The sequence below is a fragment of the Rattus norvegicus genome, chromosome 19 (assembly GCF_036323735.1).
Source record: "Rattus norvegicus strain BN/NHsdMcwi chromosome 19, GRCr8, whole genome shotgun sequence".
In the NCBI taxonomy this organism is placed as follows: domain Eukaryota; kingdom Metazoa; phylum Chordata; class Mammalia; order Rodentia; family Muridae; genus Rattus; species Rattus norvegicus.
This window is the reverse complement of record NC_086037.1, coordinates 36,170,922-36,193,384: the sequence shown is the minus strand read 5'-3', so window position 1 is coordinate 36,193,384 and position 22,463 is coordinate 36,170,922. Positions and strand designations below refer to the sequence as shown.

Here is a 22,463-nt window from a genome sequence, read left to right as displayed (position 1 = left end):
ATTGAACTCAAGGCCTTATCCATGCTGGCAAGACCTCTATGGCAGAAATACCTCCTCCCCAGTCTTCTTTTTACCTATTTATTTTGAGGCAGGCTCTCAGTAAGCTTCCCAGGTTGATCTTGAATTTATTCTGTAGTTTGGGCAGGCTTCAGCTTCCTGAATGGTGTCTTAGAGTTTTCATTGCTGTGAGCAGACACCATGACCAAGGCAACTCTTATAAAGGCCAACATTTTATTGGGGTTGGCTTACAGGTTCAGAGATTCAGATCACTATCATCAAGGCAAGAACATGGCAGCATCTAGGCAGGCATGGTGGTGGAGGAGCTTAGAGTTCTCCACCTTGATCTGAAGGCTGCTAGGAGAAGACTGACTTCCAGGCAGCTAGGATGAGGGTATCAGCTCAGCCCCACAATGACACACTTCCTCCAACAAGGTCACACCTCCTAATAGGGCCAAGTGTATTCAAACCACCACAGTGAGCGTGTAAGCCTATGCCTCAATTCCAGACTCAAGCCAGCAAGTTTTAAAAACATCCTGGCATAATACCACCCAAAGTACATTAATTTGATACCTAATGGTGAGGGATGATGGCAGGAAATATTAAAAGCACTTGTTTTATGTAATTATGTTTAAGCACACAAAACTTTGTATGTTCAGTAAAAGCATTATAATCCATAACATGCAGAAGTCTGGAATCTAAGCCCAAGTGTTCAGGAAGGATTTGTTGGCCTTGCCTGGAGTGACACGCACAGTGCCAAGTGAGCATGTTGTATGTTCAGAACCAGCACTGCAGTGAAGTCCTGAGATGCAACATGTGTGAGTAGTACCAGAAGTGCCTTGAGTTCATCACACCTTCAGTTTTGATTTAATTTATGCCTACCGTGTGTGCAGAAAACTTTGTGTTGCCAAAATTTTAAAAATTAGTAAATTTATACAGAAGTCTACCATAATTGTCATCAGAGAGGCTCATCCAGCCACTGATGGAAAGAAGGCCCACAGCCAAATATTAGGTGGCACTCTCAGAATCCTGCAGAAGAGGAGGAAGAAGAAGTCAGAGGGTTAAGGACACCATAGGAAAAGCCACAGAATCAACTAACCTCAGAGAGGCTCACAGAGAGTGAACTGACAATCAGGGAGCCTCCTGGGTCTGACCTAGGACTTATGTATGTGTGTATATATGTATATATGTATGGCTGTGTAACCTGGTTTACTTGTGGGACCTCTAACAGTGGGAACAGAGACTGTCTCTGACACTTTACCTGTTTTGGGACCCCTTTCCTCCCACTGTGTCACCTCATCCACACTTAGTATGAAGAGAGACACCTAGTATTACTGCAATTTGACACACCATATTTGGTCAATATTCCTGGGAGGCCTGCTCCTCTTCTGAAAGAAAACAAAAGAAAAGTGGATGAGGAAGGGGAGACTTGGAGGAGAGGAGGGAGGTGAAGTTGTAATATATGAAAGAAGAGCAAACTTAAGAAAAAAGTCATACCATTTTTAATACTAAAAGTAACAAAGTACTTACAAATTGTCTTAGGGTTTTACTGCTGTGAAGAGACACCATGTCCAAGACAAATGTTATAAAGGACAACATTTAATTGGGGCTGGCTTACAGGTTTAGAGGTTTCAGTCCATCATCATCAAGGCGTAAGCATGGCAGCATCCAGGCAGGGATGGTACAGAGGAGCTGAGAGCTCTACATCTTCATCTGAAGGTTGCTAGCAGAATACTCACTTCCATGCAGCTAGGGCGAGGGTATCAAGACCACATCCACAATGACACACCTACTCCAACAGGACCACACCTTCTGATAGTGCCACTCCCTGGGCTGAGTGTACACAAACCGTCACAGCCAGCAGAGTTCTTTGGCTGTCTCTGGGTGGTCAGCCTCGTCTGGATCCTTAGAAATGCCTCATCTCTTCTGCTCCCCGCTGCCGCTCTTCCTCAGTGACTCAGAGCATCCCTGGCTTTTTTATTTTCCCCCTATGAACATTATTGTCCATTTCATCCTAAAATAACCAGGCCCAGTCATCTTTTAATACCTAGTTCCGGTCACTCAGAACAGGGCTGGCAGGGGTTCTGGTCTCTTCTGCCTCTCTCTCTCTCTCTCTCTCTCTCTCTCTCTCTCTCTCTCTCTCTCTCGCAGTAAGTATACCTCTAATGCTGGTGCTCCCTCCAGATTCCTGAGCCGGCTGCTTGTGTAGCATCCCCGAATCCTGGCAGCTAAAGCTCAGTGGAGCTGTCAGCACAGGCAAAGAGGAATGGCCAGGCTGAGTCCTTAGAGAAACAACTGCAGACATCACCAGATTTATCACCCAACTTGGCCCCTAGGGTGCCACCCTGCCCTTCAGAGTGGAGCAGAGGTCAGTATATGGGATTCTTTATTTATTTTTATAAATAGATGCTGCTAAAGGTGATGCCTCGAAAGATGTCCCTGTCCTTTGTCCTTGGTGACAGATGAAGAACTCCGTTCCCTTTGTCCTTGGTGAGGATGAAGAACCTGGTGTTGGAAGTTGGGAGGTGAGGGACACTTTGTCTCCCGAGGGAAGGACTGACTGTGCATCTAGCCTTGTGGAGATTTCTTGGCCACTGGAGGGGAATATGAATTTCAGCCTGTCCGGCAGGGTCACTCTGGGTTAATTTTAGCTGCTTCCATGCCCACGGATGGACCACACATTTTTCCTCCTTAGCCACGTCCAAGGCTCTCATCTCACGCAGGCTCAGCACCTTCCCAGGTGCAATTGAGACATGTGCTTATGACAGCGTGTCTCCATGAAGACAGATCGCTCTCCCTCCAAGGTCAACGCTCCTGCTGCCCAGGCTCTTTGGCAAACGATTCGTCAAACAAGGCAGTGCACAGCAGAAAGTCGGCACCACGGCCTCTGGCCACTCTACTCGTCAAAACCTTTTCGTGGATTCTTGTGCCCTGTGGAACTCTTCTCTTTCCACTGTCTGTCTGGGCCTTCCCTGACATTCCCAGCCCCCAATGCAGAAGGATGAGTTGGCGCAATATCAGAAATGATGACAGTGACCCAGAAGGCAAAACAAATCTTCTGCAAAGGGGGGTGGGAGGTGGGCGGGGGATTTCAGTCCTTTTATAGGGTAAGAGTCATGGTGGCTCACAGGGGTTTGTTTTGTTTTTTTAAAAAAAAGAACAGCGAAGACATTGCCTGCTGTGCCTGCCCATTCTGTCTGCCTCAGACACTTATGAGGAGGGAGGCCTATGCCTTTGCTCTCTTTCTGCCCAGGCCTATGGCTGTCACTCCTCATGTTTGTTGTCAAGCTCCTTCTATGGGTCTTGGTGCAGGACTATGAAAAAGTGAGATAAATAAGCAGGAAATCAGGAGAAAGCCTTACAAAGGTTATGCCAGCGCGCAGGGAGCCTCTTGAATGGAGGTCATGCCGTTCAGGAATGTTTTCTCCCTTCAGCGTGGAATGGATATACTTCTCGAGAACAGAATGTGGTTGGCTAATGTGACGGACAATACCACCGAGGTGAGAAAAGTGAGTCGCGCCTTGTAACTAGTTTGCTTTTCTCTCACTTCACTCCTGATAGCCAGCTGCTTTGAGGGCAGAGGCTGGAGTTAGGCAGCCAATGTTGGCAGACAACTGGGGCCTGTGGCCAACTTCACCAGTGAGCTCGGAACCCCAGTCAAGACTTGGCTCTCCCCTGATAGAGGCACTGAGCTAAGCCCAGCGGAGACAGGAGCTTCGGTTAAGCTGTGGTAGGATCCTTCCTCACTACAGAAACGGGATGATGTTTATCCTTAAGTTATTTAATTCGGGGTGAAGTTTTCACACAGGAATACGGGAATAGAACTCAGGCATCAGACAGAGTTTTCTGATAAAGACTTAAGGGCGTGTGACTTCAATGAAGAGAGGTCTCACTTAGAGCTCACCGCTCCCCATGAAGGACATCAGTGAAGCTAAAGGAACAGCAACCTGGCAAGGAGGCCAGGCTGGGTGCCAAGAAACTAAAGTAGCAAATGGTTGGGTCATCCGAAGAATTTGGCTAGGGAGAGAGAGCCTGAATTCGTTGCTTATTTCCTATCTGTGCTCCTCAACCCGGCCTTGAAAAGTAGTCTTCGCAAACCTGTTCCATTGGCAGAAGCACCAAGCTGACTTTTAGTCAGGCTCACACAGCTGGGAAGAAGCTGGGCTCAGATTGAGCCCATGTTTCTGCATATGGATGCGGTGGATTGGCCCACTTCATAAAGTCACATGACATTTTCCAACCACTTAGCAGACACTCCCCGCCCCCTATCCCACAGTACCTTTGCTTTCTAGGCGAGCCTGGTGACCCCCAGTATTTTCACTTGGCTCCACCCATTTGCTTCTCATGAATGTCTGAGGGCACTGGAGGAATCTGTCATTGTTGTGCCTGCATGAAAAGGGAAGCCCAGAGATGAAAAATGTCTAGCTGTGGGTCATTGCCATGAGAAACACAATGCGGTTCTGATTCTGGGCCTTGAGTCTCACTCTTTCCTCAGTCAGCGTTGCTCTAGGGTCATGATGGTCACAACGTGACCATGATGGTTCTGAAATTCCTCCCTCCCTGGAGTTAGTAGTCTGTTAGCATAACTCAGCTTTTGGGCAACCCTGGCTTTTCTCAGTCACTGTTGCAGAAGTCGGGGTGCACATGTATAAGTTCTTGCCTGACAGCTGAGTGGGGAATATTTATGATGCATGAAAGTCTTTAACTTCACAGTTTCCACTATTAGCTTCATTTAAATAACTAGGCTTTCTGGTTCATTACTCTTAAGAACTTGAGAGACAGCCGAAACTCAAAGGCCGTGTATGTCTCTCAAAATGAGTGACTGATCTCGCACCATTTACTAAGGCTTCTGCCCATTTAGCTTTTGTTTAAACATGACTTTTTCAGAAAGGACTTGTCTAGCTTTTGGTCCTGAATTAGCCACCCCTTCCCCACCATGCACTCTTTCATAGCTCACCGCCTCTGTCCCTATTAGCTCTGACCAGTAAAAGTAACTCCCTCAGTGGGTAAAGTGCCTATTGTGGAAAGGGGAAGACTGGAGTTGAGACCCCCAGAACCCAACATAAATGCCTGGTGGGTAGGCATGGCAGTCTTTAGAAGGGGTGATTCCTATAGGTAGCTGGACCAGTTGTGCCAGCAAGCTTTGGGTTCCGTTGAGACCCTGCCTCAAACGATAAGGTGAAGAAAGATTAGGGAAGACTGTGCACATACATGTAGGTGTACCTGTATACAGGTATGTTCACACACATGTAAATACACATACATGAAGGCACATCACACACACATAACATACCCTCCTCACTCTGTAGGCTTAGCTTTTTCAAAACCTACTTTACTAAGGGTTCTCAAAGCTTCAACCCTGCTTCTAGCCCACCGTCCAAAGGTCAGGGAGAAAGGATGGTAAATAGGACAAGGGATGTGGACAATTCCAATCATTATTGTCAGGATAGCTAACAGCAGTCCAGTTCGGTAGTGTCAGGATACCAAGAGTCCAGTTTAACAAGTGACACCAACCATGAATCAGCAGCAGGGACACCACCCAGAAGATACCAGGCCAGCACCAAGTCAGCACAAACCAGTGGGAGCAACCAGAACTAGCCAGAATGCCACAAGTTTTCTGCCATGCCTCTCTCGAGGAAGTGAAGATCAGCAAAGATGAGAAATCTACAAAGAGTTGCATGGCTAGAGCTATGCAAGCACCCACCCCTGTCTGTTGGGTCCTACTTATCCTCTCGCCAAACGTCATGGACCCTCTCATGGGTCTTGCTTCAGTAAGACATCATGAGTCTGCATTATACAATAAAAGCAGAAAATTCCTCTTCATCCCCCTCAAAATGAAACAAACAAACAAACAAACAAACAACAACCAAAAAAACCCAAACAAACAAACCAAAACAAAGCAAAACATCCCAGAGACTTTTTATGGCATCCTCCGATACAATCATACCTCAGACCTCCTCCTGTAAGTTAATCTTTCCCTGATTCCAGGGACAGAACACAGACTAGCTGGCCTCTGGAAGGCCTCCACTGGTCCTTGATGATTGGATAAAGGGATTTCACAGGCGGTCCTTCCTGCCCTTTGCTTTGGAGAAGATGAGGGTAGAGAGTTGGGTGTATACCCCAGATAAAGTCAGAAAGACTTTGAGGCTGAGTGTTCTAGTTGAAGCACTCAGCGTGTCAAATGCCACCTTTAGCATTCATTTTTCCGAGCTCCTGAAACAGTATTCTGGGATATGGGATGTACTTGGATGGATTTTGTTGAATTGAAATGATACAGTTTGGCGGGGCCGGGCTGTAGCTCGGTGATAAAGCGTTTGTTTACTACCCATTAAGCACTTGGGATTTGGCCTCTGGTATTCATTTTTAAAGAAATGATGCAATGAACCCATCAGAAACTGTTGTGGTTTGGAATTCATGTGTTGAAAGCCTGGTGCCTAATGCCATGCTCACAAATGAGGCTTTTAGGAAGTGATTGGACCACGGGGGGTCTGACCCATCAAGGATGGACTCATAACTTACCATCATCTCCCGCTCCTTTTCCCTACCCCATGACCCCTCCCTCATTGCTTCCTATATCCCACTGTCATATGTTTCTGCCACCAACGAGCTCTGTCTCCTCGCAGACCCACAGCTGCGGAGCCAGCCAATCAAGGACTGAAAACTCAAACACCGTGAACCAAATGAACCTTCCTATTTAATGCATTTATCTCGGGTGTTTTGTTACCGTGGTAGAGAGCTGACTAAGATGGACAGAGTCCCAGAGGATGGAAGAAATACCTCCAGATCCCATCACACGGGGACAACGTGAAAGCGACAGTCAGTGCAACTGTAGCTAACACTTACTGGGCACTTGTGTTTTTTGAATAAAGAACGTTTCACAAATTTGCCTGTCTTCCTTGCACACGACTGCCTTATAGTTTGCGTTACTGTGGCTATGACCAAAGCAAGTTACAGAGCAAAGGGTTTATTTGGCTTACACTGCCACATTGCTGTTCATCACTGAAGGAAGTCAAGACAGGAACTCGAGCAGGGCAGGAATCTGGAGGCAGGAGCTGGTGCAGAGGCCATGCAGGGGTGCTGCTTCCTGGCTTGGTCATGAAACCAGGACAACCAGCTCAGGGATGGTACCGCCTTCCGTGGGCGGGGCCTTCCCTATCAGTCATTAACCAGAGAACTGTCCCATTGGTTTGTCTGTAGCTCAGTCTTAAGGGGTCATTTTCTTAATTGAGGTTCCCTCTTCTCAGATGACTTCAGCGTGTGTCAAGTTGACAACTAGCCAGCACAGGCACCATACTAATCTTCCTTTTGTTGCTCTAGTTTTAGTGTACGTGCTGTGGGAGGGAGCTTCTTCCCCCACCCCCAAGGTTTTAAGTCCATCACATGGTCATTTCAAGGCCTGACACAGAGGTAGTTATTTTGCACAGACATTTTCTCACACGCAAATGACAGGATGACTGATCTGCCCTGCTTTGCTGGAAAGTGCAGCATTCTAGAACAGTCCTTACTGCCTAGCCAAATGGTGGTTAGTCACCAAGTGAGGGGAAGAGTCAGTGGTCTGGGGGGCCAAGAAATAGGATGCATGAGAGAGGTGGGGAGGGAAAAAAAGCTAGGAGTTCAGGAACAATGAATTATGCTTGCACTCAGCAGGAGTGGGCGTGTGTGTGTGTGTGTGTGTGTGTGTGTGTGTGTCTGTGTCTGTGCATGTGTCTCTGTGTGTCTTTATGTCTGTGTCTGTGCTGTGCATGTGTATGTGTCTCTCTGTGTGTCTGTATGTCTGTGCATGTGTATGTGTATGTGTGTCCATGTATATGTGTGTCAGTGTCTGTGTGTCTGTGTATGTGTGTGTGTGTGTGTTGTGTGTGTGTGTTCATGTCTCTATATGTGTGTTGAAAGGAGGGAGGTGATATGGTAATTAATTAAAGCAAGAACAAAATTAGGTTGTGCAGATCGGAGAGGGCTACCATAGTAGACAATTGTATTGGCTTCGGTTTGTCCAGAAACCGACTTACGCGTGGTGCAGAGCTGTGTCAGAATACGCTGGCTGGATCCTCCAACAGCGCTGACTTCCTCAGATCCTCACCGTTTCCCTTCTCAGGATCTCTGGTGAACTGATGGACAACATGAGCCCCAGGCTTTGGGAACACTACAGCAGGTGAAAGCTCATGGCTGGGTGATGCTCATCTCCCCAGAATCTAGTCTTAAAGCTTAAAGACTTCTCCAGACAGGAAGGTCCAGTGCTCAGTATCCTGCCCCAAGAAGATGTCACTGTGGGTTGCTCATGGAAGCTCTAGGCAATTCTTTTTTGGACTGGCAGTTTCTTGAGTTAGTTATGAACCCTTGCAGCATTGGAGAACGAGGGTCCTGTGGTTCTGATAGAAGATTCTAGAGATGGGCACTCTTGACTGCAGAAATACCCCGTGATCCCAGGCAGCAAATAAAAAGACTGAAAACCAAATTATCAATTGTCAATCCAGGGTCTTGAGAATGGTGGGAGGTGATGAGGTGGATTCATAAATAAAACAAAATATGGGCTTATTCTCATAGGACGCCTAGGAGCTCTCAGTTTTTAGAAGGTTTTTGGCTAGAGGAGAAGTGGGACCAAGAAAGAGAGCTCTTCCTTCATCACTTCCCACGTTAAAGTTTCTCCCTTTACACACACACACACACACACACACACACACACACACACACACACACATACCTGCACAGAGTCTTTCTGTATAGCCAAGATTGGCATTGAACGCTTCCTGCCTCTGACTCCTAAGTACTGGAATAGCTAACATGTACCACCGCACGTGTATCTTTCATTTTGTGACTTGCTGTGTGGTTGCTGGGATTTGAACTCAGGATCTGGAAGAGCAGTCAGTGCTCTTAACGGCTGAGCCATCTCTCCAGCCCCATATCTTTCATTTTGTAACTGACAAGTTGTGCTTGTCTATGTTTAGGGAGTCCCAAATACTTCTAGGATTTGAATACATTATAGGATGGTTTAATCAAGGCTATTATTAACATAGTTGTCTCAAATTTCTAAAAAAGTTTTTTTGACCAGAACATTTGAAATTCAAATGAAAACATTTTGCTAAATTCATGATGCTTTGCAACTGATCTGAACAAAAAGAGAAAATAAAGAAACCCCAACTTGCTCCTGTTTGACATCACACCCTGCGACTGCTGCCTCCTCCTGTCTCCCAGCCTCTGGTATCTTCCTTTCTGCTTCTGTGAGTACAGTTGTAGGAATAAGAATAGAAACTATGTTCTTCTGTGTTTGGCTTATTTCATTCAGACGAAGTCCTCCAGCCCCATCCATATGGTTGCAAATGACAGAATCTCTTCCCTGTTGTCAAAAATGTTATGAACATGTCTTTGTTGTACAAAGGAATGGGTTTTATGATAGTCTGATCCACGAGTCAGGTAGGTTCACAATACTCACCCTCTTCTGCCCCTGTGTCTGTCCCTCCTTTTTTCACTGTAACTTCTTCCACGTTCACAATGCTGACAGTTCTTTCATGAGTCTCCTGATTCCACACGTAAGGAAGAACACATAGCCCTTGTCCTTCAGTGTCTGGCTTATTTCCCTTAGCCCTGTGAGCTCTGGTTCTATTCAACTTCCTGGAAACGTTGTTATTTTCTTTTTTTTTGTTGTTGTTGTTGTTATTTTTTTTGTTATTTTTTTTTTGTTATTTTCTTTATGACAGAAAACCATTCCATTGTGAGTACATGCACCCATTTTCTTTACTCATTCATCCCTGGATGGGAACTTGTCTACGTGTCCTTTATGATTCATCCCTTGATGGACACTTGGGTTGATTTTATAGCTTAATGCTGCAGCCAGCGTGGGAATGCAGTCTTCAACACACTGATTCCAAATCTGCACCCTTTCACCCTCCCCTCATTCACTTACCGACTCGTTGTTTTTACATAGTCACGGGCACACACAAATATGAGTGTTTTAGCTGTGTTCCGGTTTCTCTCATTGCTCTATGTTTTCACTGTGTGTTCTAGATCATGAGTGATCTGCACCTCAAAGGGTGCTTCCTCCATGGAGGTGGCAGAACCTCAGTCTATGCCTGGCACATGGCAGATGACTGTGACGTCTGGGAACACAGCCCACTGCAACACCATGAAAGTCCTAGATATTCCATCAAGGGTCTGTGGTTCTTTTGGTCATCCCATGGGGATACAGGCCCTGTGTGAGACCTGTAAGATGATCTGGCCTCAAAGTGGGTGTTCTCCTGGCTGCAGATAAGGGGAAATTATATCTTTAATTCTTATTTGCATTGGCCTTGTTCAAGGGTAATGACAGAGGCAGCTGTGGGTTAATTTTAGAGACAGCCCTGTTTAGACAGCTCCAGAATTATGGAGACCTCAGAAAGAATTTTACTTCTCCTAGATTTCTCAAACCAACCTATAGGAGGCCAGTCCAGAGGGAAGTTTTTAAGGACCAGACAAAAACCTTCCAAGGACAGCTTGCCCGGGCTGGTGCAGTCTTCTGTATTCTGCTGAGTCTCAGCCATCTTAACAATTGGTCTTGGATGAGGTACTATGTGTGAGATAAGGTTTAGCATCTAACAACGCCATTTAAAATGTGGCTCCTGTTGTCACCCCACACAGGCTAAGTGTGGAGGTGGGACTCCATTACTTCCACTCACAAAAGAGGAGAGTCGACCTATGAATTGGTTACATTCTACTGCTCTCATAAACACTATGACCAAGACAGCTTACAGAAGGAAGGGTTTAATTGGGCATATGTTTCAGAGGGTTAGAGTTCGATGGTGGAGCAAAGGCATGGCTGCAAGAACAGCTGAGAGCTCGCAGCTCAAACTGCAGGCTGAAATCAGAACAGCCTGGGAATGGCATGAGTCTTTTGAAGCCCCAAAGCCCACTGTCGGTGACACACCTTCTTTAAACTAAGTCACATGTCCTGATCTTTCCCAAACAGTTCCTTCAACTGGAAACCAAGTATTCAAGCAAGGATGCGAACCTATGGGGTCTTTCTCATTCAAACCACCAACCCCATTAAAGAGGAGCCACCATTTGAACCCAGGTCTGTTTAATTACAAATGTGTGTGGGTGCCCATGGACACAGAACTAACCCTGTCACAATGGAGGGTCCAGTCATGGAGGCACTTTGGCAATAAAGAGAGGGCACTGTGGCTATGCTTAGCCGGAGATGGCCTCTTGCAGGAAGACTGGGGTTGCAGAGTCTGAGCTGGACCTGAATTTACCTTTTCTCTTTCCTCCTTAGTGAAGCAGGAACAACTCCCCCTCAGCCCTCCCTGCTGCCCAGGAAAGAGGAAACTTATCTTTTACTCCTCAGTAACACTGAGACCAAGGCATGAGATCCAAATGGCTCAGAGAACGTAATCATTGCAGCTTTGCCTAAGAGCAGAAATAGGAACTGGCATGAGTCCTCTCTATGGGTAAGTATAATCAGCCTGGATTACAGGCCAAACCCTCCCTTAGCTCTGGCCCTCCGTAGCTAAAGGACCTGTTGACTTTTGGGAACTCTCAGAACCCAGGACCGTTGCTGGGACCACAGTAATTTGATTTATTTAGGAAACAAGGCAACATTACAAGCCAGGGTTTGCAATTTCAATATGCAGAGATTAATTTACATGCAGAGCTAATTAGGCAAGCGAAGCACCCATGAATTGATTATTATATGAGAAAGAACACATCTATTTGGAGAAACGTGCTCTATAAGGTTGTACAATATTTGCAAACTTAATTGCCAAGTAGAAATTCCCCCTTCTAGTGGTTAAGAAATTTTAAGCAATTAACCTTTGCTGACAGGACCTTCTGGTCCTCAAACAGAACAGGGAAGCTTTAGGCTGTGTCTTTGCAGGAACATCTGGGAAAGATCGAAGCACCCTGGGCTCCCCTCAGCCCCAGCCTGGCTCCTGGTCTGAGTGAATGCCTGTGAACCAAGGCCCCACAGCTGAATGGTTAGTTCTTACATTGTTTTCTATTACATGAACTCTGCAGTGTGACATTCATGTAAGACAATTATTTTCTCTTTCTAAAGGCTTTGTGGCTGCCATGGAAGTATACCAGCCAATTCAAAGTCACAATGCCAAGGGTGGAGTAGGGCCTTGAACTCCAGCCTACTGCTTTTTCTCTACAGCTAATCCATCTGTTTACTGACTTTCCTTTCTGCTCCTTCCTGTGCCAGTGAACAAGATGACAACTTGTACAGCTAGAACAAGGCAGCATCTGTCTGGGGTGTACTAGGTCCAAAGACTGGTGACACACTTGCTTCAGAATGAGAGTATGTCAGACAAACACAGAGAGAGACAGAGACAGGGAGACAGAGAGACACAGAGACAGAGACAGAAACAGACACACACACAGTGATATACAGAGACACAGAGACACACATGTGTGCACGCACACATGCACACAAGGGGGGGCAGGGACAGGGACAGGGGCAGGCAGAGACAGATACAGATAGACAGAAAGAGAGACACACACAGAGAGAGACAGAGACAGAGGCAGACAGAGACAAAGACAGAGGCAGACAGAGACAAAGACAGAAACAGATAGACATGCAGAGACATAGAGACAGAGACACAGAAAAGAGAAACACACACACACACACACACACACACACACACAGAGAGAGAGAGAGAGAGAGAGAGAGAGAGAGAGAGAGAGAGAGAGATCAACCACACACACCCCTAAAAAAGCAATTTCGGGGCCCCTTGATACCAGCTTCAATGACTTCTATTTCCATTAACCAGCCTACTGTCCCTCTTGCCTGTTCTATATTTTAGTATTTCTTTCTCCTTGAGGATTATTTTTCATTCTGTGTGGAAGATTTGGACACAGCTCACTGGGTGCGGGCCTCCCAGAGAGAATCTGTTCTTTCTCGCCACAAGCCTTAGTTCCAATGGATTCTGATTGGCTCATTCTGTGGGGGGTAATTTATGTCCAATCAGCTATAAGCTGATCAGTGTGTGTGGCACCGCAAACATGGCCGCTATTACATGAGGGAAGGAAGGAGAATCAGTTCCCAGAAGTGGAGATGGGACCAGCCACCCCCGGACTCCAGCACAAAGACCAACTGTCTGGGCATCTTGCATTCTGGGAGAACAGATGACCCCGAAGCAGTCTGAAGGCGTGAGACAGCATGGAAGACCTGACTGCCGAACTGAGGGAAGCCTGGGTAGCTAAGTAGTCCACACTGAGCCTTAATTTCTCCAGTGGAAAGGTGGGGATTCTGCATTAATTCATCTGGGGTGTGCAGGAAGGAGCTCATCGCACAGTTGGGCAGAATTCCTCCTCCGTGAAGACCAGTTCTCTAGCGCTTCATCAGGCGGTCATGGGTCTAAGGATCCAATGGGACCATTTCTAGGGGGAAGCCTGGGAGCCCTCTGTGGGGCTCCCTTTCCTGGCAGGAGGCCTTTGGCGTGCTCACTCACTCACTCACTCACTCACTCACTCACTCACTCACCAGGCCTCAGGCATATGCAGAGCTCTGACAGGATCTCTCAGCCACATGTTAGTTGAGTTAAGGCTTCAGAACGAACTGCCTGTGCCAGAGTTCTGGGGATGACTGGAACCCTGGTGGAGGTCATTCCCAGAATGCCGCTGGAGGGTTTAAAGCTCTGTGGGCTTAGGCTGGCTATCAGCCTGCTCTCTAGAGTCACACGGACTTCTTAAGAATTGGAGCCAAGTTGTTTGGGGCAATCATTGCTTGGGACCCACAGTCGGCGCAGAGGAGAGAGGCTGTTCCGGCCACCAGCCAACCATTTTCCCTTCCGGCTTTCATTCCACGCGACACTCTGGTTCTTGAAGAAGCAGAAACTGGAAAGTAATTTCTGACTTCTTAAATTTAGTCTCTCTGGGGTGTGTGTGTGTGTGTGTGTGTGTGTGTGTGTGTGTGTGTCTGTATGTCTATCTCTGACACTCTTCAGTTTCTTCTCTCTGTTTCAGATTCTCTCTCTCTCTCTCTCTCTCTCTCTCTCTCTGTGTGTGTGTGTGTGTGTGTGTGTGTGTGTGTGTGTGTGTGTGTGTGTGTGCCCTGCCATGGCACATGTGTGGAGGTCAGAAGGCAGCCTTCAGGTATAAGTCTTTGGCTTCCTTCTTTGTTTAAGGCAGGGTCTCTTAGCTGCTGCATGAACCAGGCTAACTAACGTAAGTTTCTGGAGATGCCTCTGTCAGCCATGTCCCTCTGGGGATGCACTGTGACTATAGTAATGTGTTTATGTGTCCAGCTCTTTCGTGGGCTCTAACCTCACTGAGGTTATCCGGCTTTCAAGGCAAGCTCTTTATTCCCTGAGCTATCTCACTAGCCATGACACTTTTCCTTAGCCCAAAGCCTCCTTATTCTCTAGGGCAGTGGTTCTCAAGCTTCCGCATGCTGTGTGTGGTGAGCCCCAACTATAAAATTACTTTGTTTCTACTTCATAACTCTAATTTCGCTACCAGTATGAACCGTAATGTAAATATCTGATGTGCAGGAAATCTGACCAATGTGTGATCCCTGTCAAAGGATCATTCGACCCTCAAAGGAGTTGTGACCCCCCGGGTTGAGAATCACTGCCTTGGAGCATCTTGCCCTGATGATGTGTCCCCATTGCTGTTGCCTGTTCAGGCCACCAATGTCCTCGCTGGCATCGCAATATCACACGTATAATTGGCTCCTCTGCCTTTAATTTTCTTCCAGATTCAATTGTGTCACTCCCTTGATTAAATCTGTTGTAGGAGCTGTTGTGAGAGGCTTATTTAGAAATCCATCCGAGCACTGCAGAGCTCCGGGAGCCGCTGGAGTTCTCGGGCACTATTGGTGAGAATCAAAAGACTTAGCAATTCTGGGAAGTAGCTGGGCAGTTTCCTGAAAAGTTAAACACACATTTAACACACAACCCAGCATTCTTACTACTGTGTGTTCTTTAGAGAAACAAGTGCTCATGCTCAGACACAGATTACAAAGGTTTACGGCAACTCTATGAATCACTGTCTCCCACTTGCAGCAAACCAAATGACTCCCATCAGGGAAATTCGTGAGCATCCATTAATTGGATACAACACAGCAATGAAAATGAATAATTATTGACACAGGCTGCCACATGGTTAATTTTAATGTATTATGATGACTGAAATCACAGTCTTACAAGGTTACATAAGGCCTGGCTCCATTTATGTGACATTTACAGGAAGTTAAAAAAAACCACACAGTGCCAGCAGAGTAGCGATCTTTGGAAGCAGATGGAGTACGGGACTGCAGGTTATGAGATTGGTCTGCACCACGATTGTTATGCACACCTTGGTCGTCATGGCTGCACTGATCTAAACCCTAAATGCCTAAACCCACAGAAATGTTTGGCGAAAGCAATACTTTACTACTGGACAACTAGTAGAACATTCTTTGGGGTGGTGTCAGGTCTCACTGCTGCCTCCCTCATGCCCACCTCTGGTCCCTCTCCTCTTCTGTGCCCTAGAAATAGCAGGTACTTACAGCCCCTTGAATCCAATTTCCCCTTTGCTCTTCCGTTCCAGGCAATGGGTGCCCAGCTCGCATGGCTGCCCAAACAATGTTATTTTCTCTGACATCTCTGATTCTTAAATAGACATATATAACACACCGAGATGCCTCTAGGATACAGGCTCTGAACTCAAGGCTAGCGTGTATCCTGGGGAGTCAGGGAGCAGGAGAAAGTTTGAAGTTTTCCTAGCTCGGTCCCACAGAGCTGCAGAGCTCTTGGTGGATAAGGTTGGAGGATCAGCGACCTGTGAGAAATGAGGGTCACATCTTCCCCTCACACCATAATTACACCTTCCTTGGGGCTAGGGATGTGGGACTGCAAGTGTCTGAGGCGGTGTGGAGGGTCCTGACTACTCACCCTTGCTAATGCAGCAGGCCAGGTTTTTAATTCCATGGGGTCAGGGTTCTGGTGGATAATTTCCATGGTGAGTATGGCCAGGTGGGGAACTGCTTGGCCGGAGGGACGAGCTAGAAGGGGCAGGTGGGGTTGGGGGAAGAGGGGTTGTGGGGAGGGCAGATAGATGAATGAAAAGTCCTCAGGAAACCCAGAAGTACCCTCTGGGCAGGGAGGCTGTGTGTGAGTGAGGCCTGGAGTGTTTGTCAGTGGCTTACAGTATGAAAATGATCCCTGCTTGTTTTATTTCTTAGAGACTGGTGAGGGCTGGTGAGATGGTAAAGTCTTGATGACTCCATTTCAATCGTCTGGACTCTTCTGTGTTTGAAGAACCTTCTTCCACAAGTTGTCTGATCTCTTCATACCTGTCACACATGCTGTGGCTTATATGTACAACACATATTCTCTGTCTCTCTCTGTCTCTGTCTCTGTGTCTCTCTGTCTCTCTCTCTCTCACACACACACACACACACACACACACACACACACACACACACTAAACAATAAACAAATAAAAACAAAAGGGAATGATTGACAAGGGCCCCTTGCTGTCCATAGGTGGGGAGAGCGCTCATAAGCGCTGGTTATTTCCAGATAATCAGTTTGCACGATGAATACTTTTTCTGAGACACACTTTGTGTCAGCTGCCACACCTACTTCTGGGATTGGGGACAGAGGAAGAATTTAGGCTTTTTTCCATGAAGACTTTGGGCATTGCTGAGGGAGAAGAATGTTTTTGGGGAAGCTAGTTTGTGAGAAGTGGAAAGGACAACAGGTTCTGCTGTGACTGAAGCTGCTACCTGATGATCGTCCCCTAAACAGTGATGTCAAACAATGATAGCTTATTTGCACGTGGTTCTATGGGCCAATGGGGTCTGCCATTGATAATCTAGATTGATAATCTAGAATCCCCTGAGAGGTGGGCCTCTGGGCATGTTAGAGGGAGTTGTCTTGATTACACTGAGGTGGGAACCAGTCCTTGGACTAAGATCCTGGATTATAGAGGATGGGAAAAATGAACTGAGCACAGGCCTTCACCTCCCCCTGCTTACTGACCATGGACACCATGTGACCATCTGTCTTAATCCCCTACTGCAGCGACTTTTGTGCCACAATGAACTGTGACCACAATCTATACTTTCAAAAGACTTGATTGGTTTTTAAAGACTGATTATGTGTATGCGGGGTGGGCATGTGGGTATGTGAACTTGGGTGTGGATGCCCACAAAGGCCAAGGCATAGAAACCTCTGGCACTGAAATTGCAGGAGGCTATAAGTTGTCCTGATGATGGTGCTAGGAACTGAACTTGGGTCTTCTGAAAGAACAGCTCTTAGCTCTGAGCGATCTCTCCAGCTCCTCGGTTTACAGTTCACGTCTTCATTTATACGGCACAAATATTTCCTGGGCATCAGCTAGGTGGCAGGGACTTATACAGAGGTCACAGTGAACCAAACATCACCGGCAGGCCTGCTCTCCTGGGTTTCAATCACAGTGGTTTGAGGAAGTCAGTCACTGTACAATACACAAAACAAATGCAATCTAGTAGGGTTGGGGAGCTGGCTCAGTCAGCAAAGTGATTGTCATGAAATTGTGATGGCATGGGTTTGGTACCCAGAACCCATGTAAAAAAGTTGAACTGGTGATGCACACGTAATCCCAGCACCGAGGAGGCAGAAACTGGCAGGTCTCCAGGACTGGCTGTCTAGAGAGAGGGACTGTCTCAGTACACAATATGGGTAGTATTCCTGAGTAATGACAACCACACACACACACACACACACACACACACACACATACACACACACAAAGGAGGAGAAGGAGAAGGAGGAGAAGAAGGAGAAGGAAGAAGGAAGAAGGGAGGAGGAAGAAGAGGAAGAGGAAGAGGAAGAGGAAGAAGAAGCAGAAGCAGAAGCAGAAGCAGAAGCAGAAGCAGAAGCAGAAGCAGAAGCAGAAGCAGAAGCAGAAGCAGAAGCAGAAGCAGAAGCAGAAGCAGAAGCAGAAGCAGAAGAAGAAGAAGAAGAAGAAGAAGAAGAAGAAGAAGAAGAAGAAGAAGAAGAAGAAGAAGAAGAAGAAGAAGAAAAAGAAGAAGAAACAATAGGGGAGTAGAGCAGATAAGGGGACAGGGCCTTCAGGGTCTTTGGCTGTGGGGTTGTTCTTAGATCATATCTAACATAGCATGAAATCTGAAGGCAAGAGAGCCCAGCATTCTGGTAAACATTGGCTTGTACCACAGAAAGGCTAACCTAAAGTGTCCCATGGATTCCTCCAACAGGACCAGAGCAGGATGCTATAGGGGTTTACTCTGTTTGTTCCTTCATAAAAGATGAAAATGGGCACACAATGAAAAACTCCCGTTGTAGGAAAGAGAATGCTCCCCCAATCCAATCACAAACATTGGCCTCTGGTGTGTTAGCAGTGGTCTTCATTCTCATCAAGCACACGTTCACATTCAGGGCTTCAGCTTTCCATTAACTAGGACTATTAGAGATAGACTGCCACCAGGTATATGACAGGCCCAAGGCCAAGTGAGAGCAAGACACCCTACCTTTCAATCCGGGTTTCATGTTGGGAACCCTCTCATACAATTTTTGTTATTTTGAGACAGTGTCTAATGATGGAGCCCTGACCTGCTACATATGGTTCAGGCTGTCCTCTAACTCAGATTCCCCTGCCTCTGCCTCTCAAAGCTAGGATCAGAGGTTGCCAGACGAGGCTTCCCATGGTACAATTCTTAAAAACATTCTCAATGGCAAAACATTAAAAAAGAAATATCGGAGAATGCTGTCTATGGTAGTCTGAATGAAAATGGCCCCCATACGCTCAAAGGGAGTGGCATTCTTTGAAAGGATTAGGACCTGTGACCTTGTTGGCTTGGTGTGGCCTTGTTGTCTCACTGGGGGTGGGCACCAAGGTTTCAGAAGCATAACAACTAGTCCTCAGCTACCTTTTATTATAAAATAAGTATAAAAGGTTCTTATTCTTGCCTGATGCATGGGTATCAGAACTAGGACTGAAAGGTGTGAAGAAGTTTTAAATTAACACAATGTCAACGTTGCTTTGAAATGATATATAAAGATTGAATACACTTACGTATGGTGTTTTGAAATATGTATTCAGAGTGGAGTGGCTCAACAAAGATCATTAACATACACATTTTCTCAGGTACTTGCATAAGAACACTTAAAGCTTCTTTCTTACCAAGTTTCAAACTATGATACATAAGTACAGATAGCCTGCTGTACACTAGCTCTCTGGACCTTATTCATATTAGCTGAAGTTATTAGTGATATTTGACCAATATCACTCTAACTCCCATTTCCTCATCTCTGGCAACTACCTACTGGGCTTCTATGAGTTTTTTTTTTAAGACTTTTTTTTATAGCTTTCATATGTGAGATCATATGGTAGGAATCTTTCTGTGCCTGGTTTGTGTGTATTGTCATAAATAGCGTGATTTCCTTCATGGTTGGAACTAAATAGTACTCCATTAATTCTGTTCTTTTAGAGTTGTGCTCTGGATGTAGCATCATGCTTTGGCCAGCAGCTCATTGTAAGGTATTGCGTTGGAAAGCCAGAGGGTAAGCCCCTATTTCCTATCTATGGGCCATTTTATTTCTGGTGGCTTTGTTCATCCAGTGACTTTCTTATGCAGTTTGTTAATTTCCTTCTCTCTTCAGTAACTGCAGAGATGGGTTAATAAATTGGAGTCCTACATCTTCTCTGAGATTATGGATTTTGCTAGTCTATTTTTTTTTCTAATAAACACAGAAAAACCTTCAGGATTCTGGAGTTAATTCATCAGTTCATCTAGCAGGTTTTTTTTTTTTTATTAACCAGCAGATGTGTGGGTTTGTTTGAAAATTCTCCGTAGAATCCTAACTCTCTTGGAAGTAGCATCAGGGTTTTTTAATTATATTGAGTTTGAGGAGAATGTTGAGGTTCAGAAATCACAACAATAAAACTAGATATCAGCCCTTTCTGAAAGCTTGAGCACGTGTGGGCCTCTCCTCTGGTATTTGTGTTCACTCCACCAAACTCAGGCGCTCAGCTCCGATGCCTGCGATCGCTGCACAGGCTCTGCACTGGGATTCGGCCTGCACTCAGAGGCTTCTTGTGAGAAACCTTGCTTAGCCATGATGCTTTTCCAGATTCTGTGACTGCTCCCGGGACAAACAAGTCAGCTCGAAGCTTAGGATCAAGGTAGTCATGACCTCTGAAAAGTGAGAAATCTGTGTTTAGTTAACCACCGAGACTGCCTTCAGCTACACCTATCCTGAGTTCTCCTGTAACACCACCATTTTCATCAGCAGTACAAGGACCCTCAGGCATAGGTTTCACATCATTTCTCTTGGCAGCCTTTGGTGCCTTATCCTACAGGACACTTTGATGATACCTGTTTTGAAGTTTATTCAAAACCAACAATGTTTCTGTGGATAGGTCTATGTGGGGCTACGTGCACATGTGTGCTGGTACTAGAGGAGAGCAGAAGCATCGGATCACCTGGAGCCAGAGTAACACGTGGCTGGGAGATGTCTGAGATGGGCACTGGAATTTGAATGAGTATCTCTGTAAGAACAGCATGCACTTACAACCACCGAGTCATCTCTCCAGTCCCTCTCCAGCTCCCTTTTTAGGAGCTATACCGTAGACATCACCACAATGTTTGCCTTCTCTGTCCAAATGAGTAAAAGCACCCCCACCACTTCTCTTGTAGAGTCTTAGGTTACCAATGAAACTTCCATACTCTGTGGACAATGCACAACCAAGAGTGAACCAGGACTACCACAGGGTGGAATTCTCTGCAATTTTTTTGAGGAAGGTCCTTTGTTATCTAGAGGTCAAGTTGAAGCTGAACTTGACTCTGTGAACATGTCTCCAGACTCTACAGTTGAAAATGAAATAGTCTTGACCAAGGCCCTCAGTACCACCCTTATGTTAGCATTGCAGGGAGGGCTCTGTGGCCAAGCTAGAAAAGCTACAATCCTGAAGTGTCTCCGACTGGCCCTTGTCCTTCCTTCTCCCCACAGAGCTTGAGCCTGACTGGGAAGAGAGGGAGAGGAGCTTAGAATCAAGTTGGAGACAGGAGATTCAGATTCAGAGGAGTGAGAGTAAACTCTCAGATCACTGCGGTACCAGTCGCTGGAAAAGGCTGAAAAGTCACAGAACGGAACCAAGAATCCCTAGTGGCTGAGTTCAGTGTGTGATGGACTCAGGGTCTGCTCAGGCTGCCTTTCTGTGGGTTACCACAGAGAACAGGCAGGTCCTGTGTGAGGCCAGTTCTTCCCTTGTATACTGGATCTCATCTCTTCCTGCTTCTTTAAGGACATATTGGTAGCCATCCTGCCAGCCAGCTCCTATGTTTCAACATTGTCCTTTCTGCTGGATCTTTCCCTACCGCACACAAGCAATGCTGTACCTTTCCCCCACTTAAATTATCTTGACACCAGTTACTCCATCAATTAATGTCACATTTCTCCACTTGCTTGTGCAATACCTTGTCCTTCCAGTGCTTCCATATCTGCTTACACAACACATGCATGTACACACATACACACACACCACACATATACACACATGCGCGCGCACACATCTCCATAACCACTTCCATTGGCAGAATTATCAGTGACTTACATGCAGTCAAGTCTAGGAGTTGGTTCTGAGTTCTTGTCTTGGTTGGGTTGTGTGCAGTGATGGCCACAGTTAATCACTTCTTGGTGCATCTTCCCCCCTAGGTTTCCAGGACACATGCTGCCCACTCCTCAGACCTCCGCTGCCCCTTCTTCTGAAAATGTTGCAGGCCAGGGCTCAGACCACACGTCTTCCCTACCATTCCTTGCTGATTTCCTTTTGCTTCTCTTTTTGTCAGGGACTCCACAGTTTCTATTTCCTGCCTGGAGTTCCCTCCCACAGACACACACACAGCTGCCTATTGATATTCCAACAGGAGGTTGTATCAAATCTCAAATCACGATGGCCCATTGCCAAAAGGTCTCTTTCTCGTGTGTGCTCTCTGCTTCCCGCTATCCTCACTCCTGCCTGATGGACCAGCTCCCTGTCTAGAACTCCCCTGGTCGCAGTGTGACAGAAAAACGTAAGCAGCAAACTGCAAACTGACTTGGGGAACTGACTGCTGTTCATGCTTTGTTGGTCACATCAAGCCCATGGATGATACTACAAAGCAGGAGGCCACAGCAAGTGTTTGTCCACACAGTGTGATTAGCAGTTATGCTGAACAGACTCCTAAACTCATATCCTAAACTCATTTCGTCTTTAGCTGAAGCACAAGCCTGCACTCCTAAGCCTTCTCCATCTCATCTAATTGGATTTCTTTACCTTTGAGCTTCACTACCCATGTTCTGTTCTTCAGGTTGCATGGTCTACCCTAGCCTCAGAAGCCGAGTCTCTCCCCATCGCTGCTACCGCTACCTCCTTCCTAGCTTCTTTATTGTAAGGCAGGTTCTTGAGTAGCTTAGGGTGGCCTTGAATTCAATATGTAGCTGAGGCTGACCCTGAACTTCCAGTTTTATTTTTTGCCTCTGTATCCTAAGTGCTGGGATTACAAGCATGCATTACCAGGTCTGTTC

At 46.3% G+C, this 22,463-nt stretch overlaps 1 long non-coding RNA gene across 1 annotated transcript; it reads right to left on the bottom strand.

The window, feature by feature from the left end:
• Window positions 1–18,974: 18,974 nt before the first annotated feature.
• Window positions 18,975–21,740, bottom strand: LOC120098553 (uncharacterized). The gene is made up of 2 exons (XR_005496867.2): window positions 21,511–21,740; window positions 18,975–20,092 (listed from the first exon to the last, which is right to left on the bottom strand). It is a non-coding gene; the product is annotated as an uncharacterized LOC120098553 (long non-coding RNA).
• Between the last annotated feature and the right edge of the window lie 723 nt (window positions 21,741–22,463).